Below are 11,092 nucleotides of genomic sequence, written 5' to 3'. Positions count from 1 at the left end.
GTCATAACCCCGAAGCCGTCCAAGAATGTTAGAGCGAATGCAGTTTCAATCAGCTTTGGATCGGTGCCCACAACATGGTTCAAACCGGAGCGCATCACCAAAGTAGGGATGAAGACAGTGAACGATGACCCACATGGACAGCGCCAAAAAGGACTTGTGCCACACACAGCCCCAAACGGCGAAATCCTATGGGTTCATCCTGATCTCATTGATGACGAACAGTGGGCGACTTCCTCGAGAAGAAAGGGCAAAGGCAAGTCCTGCAATGCTACTTCCGCGATCTTCGAGGAGGACGGCGATGAAGCTCCTACTTTCCCGCTCTCCGAAGAAGAACAAGAAGTCTTCGCCACTAGAAGCGGAAATGAGTATCACTACAATTATCCACCACCTAGTGAGCAGGGGGTGAATAAACGAGGACCAGCCAAGACTCTCATGGAAATGGGGGTGATTACGAGTCCTACACCGGGCGAAGAGGCTCGAAAAGAAAAGAGGCCCCAGGAGGTTCAGAATCCGAAGCAGTCTCGTTTCAATCGTCCGATTGGAAAAGATAAACCGGAAAGATCGAACACTCCGTACTTCTTCGATATTATGGCTCAACTAGCTAACATCCCAGCGCGGATAACATTGTATGAGTTGCTACGGTTGTCTAAAGAAACCAGGGAAGCCTTGCAAGAAGCCTTGGCCAATTCAGAAGTGTTCCTTACTCGGATCAAGCCGGCACTTGAAGAGCCAGAACCGTTAATTCAACACTGTAATATAGCGGCTAAAAACCTTCCCTATATTACCTTCACCAAAGAGTATATGCAGACGAATAATTCAAATCATGATCGACCCCTATATTTTATCGGATACATAGGCTCCAGCGAAGTCAACCGAATCCAAGTGGATCCGGGTTCCGCTGTGAGTATTATGCCGCTTCGCCTTATGCATAGCCTTGGCATTCCAGTCAGCAAATTGGCGTCTACGGGCACGGTCATTTACGGATTCAACACCAGCGGGTCAAGGCCTTTGGGAAAGATCCGGATAAAGTGTCAAATGGGTGATCTGAAGACGGAAGTCACGTGTTATGTGATTGATGCTGAGACATCATATAACTTACTACTCGGTCGGCCTTGGATCCATAGTAATGTTATAGTTCCCTCCACCCTACATCAGTGTCTGAAATATGTCGACACTGATGGAAGGGTCAGGACGGTGGTCGCGGATAAACAACCATTTAAAGGGTTTGAGAATTATTTCACTGATCCTCTCCTTTTCACTGATTCTCTCCTTTATGGTAACGAATCCGATACTGAATCATCGGCCCATGGCACGGACAGCGGAGAAGAAGCTGATACCGAAGCCGGATTTGGTTACAATGGTGGTTTTGTTTTAAATGACATTGTACCCTTTGTAATCAATCTTGACGATGATCAATCGTCAGATGGCAGTTGTAACTGGCAACTTGCCACTAATGAAATAAACAATGATTTAGAGTACTCCCTGTCTCTTGATGATGTGATAACACAATTGTACAATAATACCGATTTGTATATGCCGCTTCGGTCATCCTATGTAACAAAGGAACGCCTCTAGCACTAGGTGCAAAAGAAGTAATTTACGGTAAAGGAAAAAGCTCTCCATTACCAGATCATTTCCTAAGCGAAGATGAAGATGATGACAAACCTGGTCGGCATTTATCTAAGTATAGTCCAGAAGCGCGCAAGCTCATGGAAAAGCAGGGGTACGATTTCACACTCGGAGAAGGTCTATACTTCGATCGAGGTCCTCGTACTCCAGCCAAAACGGTATATGTACCAAAAGGGAAACCCGAGGATCATTATAAATACGGGCGAGGCTTAGGCTATGTTTCCTCATCTGATGATGAATGTGGTTGGCAAATTATTGATCAAATTGCTAACAAAACTAAGAACGGATACTCTTCTGATTCTTCAGCTAGGGGTTCCGACACAAGTCTAGGGGAGGCATTCAAAGCCCTAATGGTAAACATGGCTACAGCTGATCCGTCTACAATGGAGGACGATGATCAAATGCCAACATGGGAAGACCCGTGGGTTCATCACTTGAACCGTGGGTTCATCACCTGAACATGCAGTATGGTGATAGGTTCGAACAGCGAGAACCCCCCACTGAGGATAAAATAGTCCAAGTTAACATGGGCGACGAGGCCAACCCAAAGCCGATATTCATCAGCGATAGTCTTCCCTCAAATGAGAAGGAGGAGTTAATTGCTCTCATCAGGAAGTACATCGACGTCTTCGCGTGGAACTATGAAGATATGCCCGGACTCGGCAAAGACGGTTTCGTCCGCAGATTATGGAAGCCATTGAGGCGGAAGTTAAGAAATTGATCGAATCAGGGTTTATCCGAAAGGAGCAACATCCAGATTGGCTAGCCAATATCGTTCCGGTCATGAAGAAGAACGGTAAAATCAGGATTTGCATCGACTTCAGGGACCTGAACACGGCATGTCCAAAAGACGACTTTCCTCTCCCGATCATGGATGTCATTATCGACAATACATGCGGGTTTGAGAGAATGTCTTTCATGGATGGGTTTTCATGGATGGGTTTTCAGAACGCCCCTTGGTGTATTCTGTTACACGGTGATGCCATTCGGTCTAAAGAATGCAGGCGCCACATATCAACGAGCGATGACTAAGATTTTCCAAGAACATCTCACGAAGATAGTCGAGTGCCAAGTTGATGATTTGGTTGTGAAAAGTCGCAACAAAGAAGATCACATCAAGGACTTGAAGACGATGTTCGATCTCATGAGGAGTCATCAACTGAAGATGAACCCTACTAAGTCTTTCCTTGGAATGTCTAGCGGAAAATTCTTTGGATTCGTCGTCACCACTAGAGGTATACATATCGATCCTGACAAGGTGAAGGCGATACACGAACTGCAACCTCCTAGAAATTTGAGAGAGCTCAGAGGATTGCAAGGGCGGCTCATCTCAAACCTTTCTGGGAAGTGCCAGCCATTCTCTAAGCTAAACAAGAAATGGGTGTCATTCATCTGGGATGACGCCTGCCAAAAAGCATTCGAAGATATCAAAACGTATCTGACGAATCCTCCTGTTCTCGTTGCACCGAAGTCGGGTAAACCGTTATTGATTTACATCAAGGTGATGAACCACTCGATAAGTGCTTTACTAGCACAAGATGACGATGACGGTCACGAACAGGCAGTTTATTACCTAAGTCGGACCTTGATAGGCGCTGAGTCTCGATATCCGATGATCGAGAAAGAATGCCTCGCATTGGTATTCGCGATGCAAAAGATGCGGCATTACTTGGTTGGACAGACGATTTACGTCATTTCCAATGTTAACCCAGTACGGGTGTTTATGACGCAACCGGCTTCTATGAGTTGGCGGTTAGCGAAATGGGCCCTTCTCTTGTCCTAATATGATTTGCACTTCAAACAACAGAAGTCGATCCACGAGGTTAACACTACGTCACACCAGCAAGTATGGCAATTATATTTCGATGGTGCTTCGAGGGCAGTTAATAGGGTAATAACCCCTGGAGGTTCTACAGTTTCCTCCGGGGTTGGGGTTGTCCTAATCTCCCCGGGGAAGCATGTAATGCCTCGAGCTTATTCGTTGACTAATCCGTGCTCCAATAACGTAGCCGAGTACAACGCGCTTCTCATTAGACTCAGTTTCGCTAAAGAACTGGGGGTCGAATATCTCGAAGCCTTTGGGGATTCTCAATTGATAGTCAACCAAGTCCGTGGAGAATATGAAGTCAGGAACCAAGACCTGATCCCGTACTACCAGGAGGCCATCAAAATGATAGAATCTTTTAAAGAATTCTTCATTGAATATATCCCCTGTCTCCAGAACGCTTATGCGGATGCACTGGCAGCACTAGCGGTTTCACTTGCGCAGCCTCCCAAAACTGAGCTGTTAGTCACAGTAAGAACGCATCAACTCTGCGTACACATATACGATATGGATATTGAAGAGGAAGATGACGGAGACATAAACACCGAAGAGGTGAATTCAACTCAAATTGGGTCTGAGTCCCAAGATTGGCGCTTTCCTATCATTGACTACGTCCAATATGGTATTTTGCCAGAGGACGTAAAAGAAAGAGAGTCAGTTCGCCGAAGAGCGCCAAGATTCTTTTATAATGCCGAGACCCATACGTTATACCGTAGAGGGTACGATGGTTTGTTACTCCGATGCCTTTCGAACAAAGAAGCAGAAGAAGTTCTTAAGGAAGCACACGAAGGAGAATGTGGGGCACATCAGCCTGGTCCCAAACTGTATGATCGCATAAGGAGAATGGGGTATTTTTGGCCAACGATGGTTCGAGATGCAATCGAACACGCACGAGAATGCCACGCTTGTCAGATACATGCGAATTATATGCATCAACCGCCAGAGCAGTTGCACACGTCAACCACGTCATGGCCGTTCGAGACATGGGGTATGGACAATGTCGGTCCTATTTTTCCCCCTTCAGTCAAAGGCGATCGATTCATCCTCGCAATTACAAATTATTTCTCAAAGTGGGCTGAAGCAATTCCGCTCAGAGAAGTGAAGACAAACAACGTCATCAATTTCATCAAGCATCATGTCATATACCGACACGGCGTGCCAAGATGGATCATTCATGACAGCGGTCCACAGTTCATAAGCAATGCCTTTATCAGGTTTTGTGACAAATTCAAGATTGAAGATGTCTCGTCGACAGCTTATTATCCCGCCGCAAACGGACTAGCTGAGGCTTTCAACAAGACGATCATTAAGATTCTGTCAAAGCTCGTGAAGACCAATAAACGAGACTGGGACGATAAACTCGGTGAAGCACTCTGGGCTTATCGCACCACCATACGCACGCCTACGGGAGCTACCCCGTATTCGCTGGTATACGGATGTGAAGCTGTGCTACCACTGGAAATTCAGATCATCAAAAACGTCTCGAAGAACTCGGGAGGTTGGATGAAAAGCGCTTGGAGGCTCAACAACAAATTGAGTTATATCAAGCCAGAATGTCTAGGGCTTTTAACAAAAGAGTCCGACAGAGAAGCTTCAAGGAAGGAGATCTGGTCCTCGCTGCTCGCCGACCGATAATCCTCAATTCCAAGAAGAAAGGTAAATTCGAACCCAAATGAGAAGGGCCGTTTGTGATAGACACAGTCTACTCAAACGGCGTATATCGCCTAATTACTCAAGAAGGCACCAGGCAATTAATGCCAATAAATGGAAAGTTCCTGAAAAAGTACTATCCTTAGTATATTCAGGATAACCCATTTACCGGGAAGTTCCTTGAAGAATATTACACTTAATATTCTAGAGGATAACCCAAAAACTTTTTCACCACCAAAATCCCTCACTGATCAATTTCAATTGACAGTGGGTCCACCAAAAATGTCTTTCTGGCCCTCCTGACTCTTTCCATGAATAAGAGGTCCACTTTTATTTCGGAGTCCCCTTTCGATAAACGAAAAAACTCCCTTCTTCTTCTCCTCGGGTAAGCCCTCTCATGGCTGTAACCGAAGTTGAAGTTTCACTTCGATAAACGAAGAACTCTTTTTTCAGTTTAGATAACCAATCCTATAAAAGGCAAGTTTATCTAGATTTTCCAGATTCTCAGAGTGGAGATCCCACTTCTAGTTTCTTTTTCCCTGGAAATAGAATATAAAATTCTTCCTTTCCAGAATCAAGGAATAGAATATAAAATTCTTCCTTCCTTGTATTCGGGTTCGCCTTCACCCTAAAAGAAGACCGGGAAATAGAATATAAAATTCTTCCTTTCCCGCACAGATCTTTCCAAAATTTATCAATTTAGGATTCATCCTAGGAAGTTTATCCCGAATCCTAAGCAGTGATAAGTCTGCGCCTAACACGCGCCGCCGGTTTAGTCTTTCTCCGAAGAAAAAGACACCAGAGTTCGATTCTGGGGTATTCTATCCTGAAACCTAAGCAAGGATAAGTCTGCGCTTAACCCGCGCTGCCGGTTAGTTCTTAACCGTTAAAAAGAACACCCGTCCACATATTCAACATTGTGGCAGGTTGTTATTAATAACACCAAAATCCATGCCTTACACGCATGGGGAATTTCATCCTGAATCCTAAGAAAGGATATGCCGACGCCTAACACGCGTCGCCGGTTTAGTCTTTCGCCGTAGAAAAAGACACCAGAAGACCAGTCTGGGGTATTTTATCCCGAAACCTAAGTTGGTTTGATCAAGTTATGTAAAGAAAATTTTTTCTTTATTGATCAAACATTGTTTTTTAATATAAACTTTGATTTATGATTTCTTTTGGTTGATTTGTTTTCTTTTGAAAACTTTTTGCATGATTCTCATGTTCCTCTTCTTTTGATTTCATAAATCTATTCTTTTATATGGTTTTTATATTTTTTTTGTGTTAATGAAACACTATTTTCATATTGACATATTTATATGTGTTCTTATTAGCTTCATGTATGTGAGTAAATTTTTAGCACATTCATGTATGCTTGCTCACATATGTTTTGCCATGATCTTCATTGCATATATTCTATATGACTTTTTGATAGGGGGAGCAATCCCTATATATATTCTTTTTATACTCACCTATGCTTATTGATAGGGGAAGCTTTCGCTCTCTTAATTCTTTTGTCCCCTTTTTGATGTTGTCAAATGGGGAGAAATATTGTGAGTATATCTATCTTGTTTGTTTATATGCATGTGAATTACAATTCATTTCCTTTCATGCATATATCTCTTTTCGTAAATTATTTGTCATCATCAAAAAGGGGGAGATTGTTGGCCTTCTTGTTTTGATGATGTTTAACAAATAATTTACTACTAATATTGTTTATCTAGTGTTTGTGCATTCCTATATTTTGTAGACAAACAACGTTGTTGGAGGTTGGATGGATTGCGCCATAACGATCATATCAAATGGAGGTTGGTGGATATAGTGGTTGAAGCATCACAATTCAAAGTTAAAGATCAAGTTCAAGCTTCATCCGCGAGATTACCAAGTCAAGCATATTGAAGACCAATCAAGCTTGGGTAAATTAGTTTAGGGCTTATATTATGTGTGTTAATACTTCAAGCTCAAACATACACACACATATATATTTATGATTTTCGTAACTATAAGTGTTTTTATGTAAAATAAGTTTTGGACTATATTTACATCATAAACAACTTTTATTATGTCCATATAAATATTCCATAAGTTTTCAAAACTTGTTTTGAGTCAAAAATAACAATCACATGTTTTTTCATATATACGTCTTTTAGTGCTTTTGCAGAATACAGTATTTTTCACAAATTATAAATGCAAATTAAGAAATTCTTTTTCTAACATGTTTGTTTTCATGTTTACAAATATTTCTCAAAGTTTCATCATGTTTGTAATTGATTTGTTATGTTTAATAGAATTTACAAAATCATAATTTTCATTCGTGCATGTTCGTGCATGTTTTACAAAACAGATGAGTTTTCGTAAATGGGAAGTGATATTCAAGAAATTCTTTCTTTGACATGTTTATCTAGATGTTTAGAAACTTCTTTCAAAATTTTACTATTTTTGGAGTTGATTTACTGTGCCTAATTGATTTTACAAAATCGTATATGTTAACAGTTTTTCAGAAACTGTAAATTTGTGTTCACATATTTATTTCTCTCAACTGGGAAACGATTTTTCAGAAATTCTTTCTCTGACATGTTATTCTACATGTCTAGAACATTTCTACAAAATTTCATATTTTTTGGAGTTAATTTACTATTTTAAATTGATTTTACAAAACAGCTGCGCACTGCTATAGTACTCCGGTCGACCGGACCGGTCGACCGGAAATGTCTCTGGAGATTGGTTACTGTAGCTAACGGCTATATTTTCCAGATTTATATATATCCGTTATTTTATCTTTTTGCTTGGTTTTCTTGGGTTTTTGGGCTTGTTTCATGAGCCTATATATACTCCATGCCCTCATACTTCTAAGGGCACTCAAGAAATGTTTTAAACAAGTTTAAAGAGTTTTAAACAAGGGTTTAAGTGTGTTTTAGTATTTGTTTGGTTTGAAGATTGTTTTCACAAGTGGAGGAGATCATCTTCTTGTTTGGGCTCCAATCTCCATCTCTCCATCTTGTCATCTATTGGAGAAGTTTTCTAAACTCTATCTAGCTTTACATTTGCTTAGTTATTTGATTATCATTCTTTAAAGCTAGTTTTTTTTATATAGAGTTTAAATTTGATTATATTATCTCATTGTTACACACACCCACTTGAGCTTATTGTATTTGCATACATAGTATATTAGGGTTGTGAGAGATTGTAACATTGAGTTGTGCTTAATTGTGTTCTCATCTATTATAGAAAACAAATTTATATTTGTTACATTGTGAGTGGTGTAAGGTTTTCGGTGAGCTAGAAAACCGAGTGTGTGATGAAGTTTTCGGTGAACTAGAAAACCGAGTGTGAGGAGTGAACGTTGTTCGGTGAGCGTTGAAAACCGACACTGTGAGGTGTAAACGTTATTCGGGTGAGCGTAGAAAACCCGGTTGTGATAGTAGATTTCTCCCCGGGAGTGGGGAGCGGAGACGTAGGACGGAAGGTCCGAACTCCGTGATTATATAGTGTGTTTGAGTGTGCTTTGGCATTCATTTATATTTATGTTCATATCTTATATTGCCATTGTCCATAGCTCATTATTTATATGATCTACTATCTAGTTCATATTGTTTACCCCTTGTGTTAGTTTATATATCCTTGCTCATATACTTGTAATATCTTATTGATAGGATATATTCATTTGTTCATATTGCCTTATCCTAGCTAATGTATCTTATTGCATTTTATTCTTGCTAGGATATTTTGTTATTAGTTTTAATTGGCATTTAATCGGATTAGATTAGCATAAGACCCTAATCACCCCCCCCCCCCTAGGGTCTAACAAGTTATGGTCCCCCTCAACCACAATCCCACAATTTGAGGGAGTAGCCATGCTTCTCTTCCACTATAAATAGCCAATGATGGCTATCAAAAGAGAGGTCTTGAACTGTGGATCAAGACCGAACCTATTTGGCTCCTTGGCAATCAGTTCTCTTAAGCTCTAAGAGAATCAAGCCTGGTTCTTTGCATTGTTCTTGCACTGTAGCATCTTCTTCTAGCTTTCGGCCTTGATAACCATTAAACTCGGGAACTTGAACTCAATCAACACGAGCTTCTACTGTGTACTGAAGCTTGCCCACAACTTTGTTCGGATCGTCCAAGGTAAGCAAACTTGGTGTGAGAACCGAGGGAGGCGTCCTATTGCTACCAAAGTCCCCATGTTAAACAAGAAGGGCATTCCCTCCGCTTCTGTTGTAATTATTAATCCATTAGTTTGTAATAAGCTATTCTTGTCAATACAAATGAGACCCCTATTTCGGAAGATTAGATTTTTACACCTACACATACCTTAGGCAAAACACAAGTGGAGTGAACGAGACACGAGTGATGCTTCATCTTTCGTCGGTGAAACGAAACTCCCGATCGAGTCGTTCCTTCGCTATTTTGCCATCACGTTGACTCGTATGTTTCGTCAACTCGCTTCAGATGCTTGTTAGCTTCCTCATGGCATTAGATAATCCTATTGACTTAGATAATGATATTCATCGTCTTCTCTCCATCTCGAGCTACGTGCGGAACCTATAGGTAATTTTTGACGCCTACAGATACCCCCTCCAAAGTATTTCGGTCTCATTCTTTTATAGAGAAGCCTAGAATACTTTAGATATGATACACCTAGCCTTCAATTTATTGACTTCTTTAGCTTTTAGTCTATTCAGTATTTTGTAGAATAGCTAAAATTCTTTCGGTGCTGCGTTTATCATCTGACCGTTGCCGAAATCTTGAACTGAAGCTGGCGTGTTGATTTCTAAATTATAGCTCATGTTGCTGAATCTACATTGGACTGATTAACTTCATCGGTGATTTGTATCTGAATTGCGATTGAAATCCTAAAATTATCCTTTAACCGAGAATTGATCTAAGCCTTGTTTCGGCAAAAATTGTTAATGCGTTGACTAGCGTGGACCTACATTGACTCATGGCTATGCGTTGACCGGCATTGACGCATGGCTATGCATTGACTAACATTAACTTTCATCACAATGCGTTGACTGTCATTGACTCATGATTAGACGTTGACCGGTATTAACCTTCATTGCAACGCGTTGACCGACATTGACTCATGGGTACGCGTTGACTGACATTGACCCATGATTACATGTTGACCTTCATAGATACGCATTGACCGGTGTTGACCTTCATTGTAATTCATTGACCGACGTTGACCCATGATTAGATGTTGACCGGTGTTAACTCATGACTACGTGTGTAAGACCTAAGTGTAGAGGCTGCAGGACCAACCGTTGATGCTGGTTCATCTGCAGGTACAGATCTTACCCTTATGTCTCGCTAGTTATTTACTTAACCATACGAGTGTTTTAGTTATAGGACCAGATATTGGAACTGATACGTCTACCACTACGAATGCTTTAAAGGTTCCTCATGGAGGCTTCAGATAGAATTAGAGCCGATTACTGTTTGAGTCGAGCTAGCATACGGATTATTTAAGTCCGTTCCACAGGTGATGTTGTGCTAAAAGAATGAACTCTCTTAGACTTAATGTTTACGATATCAAATACGTAGTCTTCGTCATTTCTAACGGGAATAGACTACCTGGCAACGCTTGTTAGGTGTAGACTTTAGGATTTTTGGCAAACTCTCAACTATCAACGGATTAGATATGCCTTTAGTGATTACCATTTGAATCGGGCTTGCATGTGAATTATCTAAATCTGTTTTACATGTGATGTTGTACTACGAGAATGAACTCTCTTAGACTTGGAGCTAGATTTTGAATACCTAGAGTCTGTCATTTTTAAGGGAAACGACTAACCGGCAATACGTGTTAGGCGTAGACTTATCTCTAATTAGGGATCAAGATATAATCCCCCAGACATAAATTCTGGTGTCTTTTTCATGAAAAAGACTAAGTGGCAATGCGTGTTAGACGTAGACTTATATTTGTTTAGGAGTCGAGTTAAAGTTTGTCCATGTAGGAGAGGTATAGATTTTGTCTTCTCTTGG

This window comes from Asparagus officinalis, chromosome 7 (assembly GCF_001876935.1).
Source record: "Asparagus officinalis chromosome 7, Aspof.V1, whole genome shotgun sequence".
Taxonomy (NCBI): Eukaryota; Viridiplantae; Streptophyta; class Magnoliopsida; order Asparagales; family Asparagaceae; genus Asparagus; species Asparagus officinalis.
Note: the sequence above shows the minus strand (reverse complement) of the source record.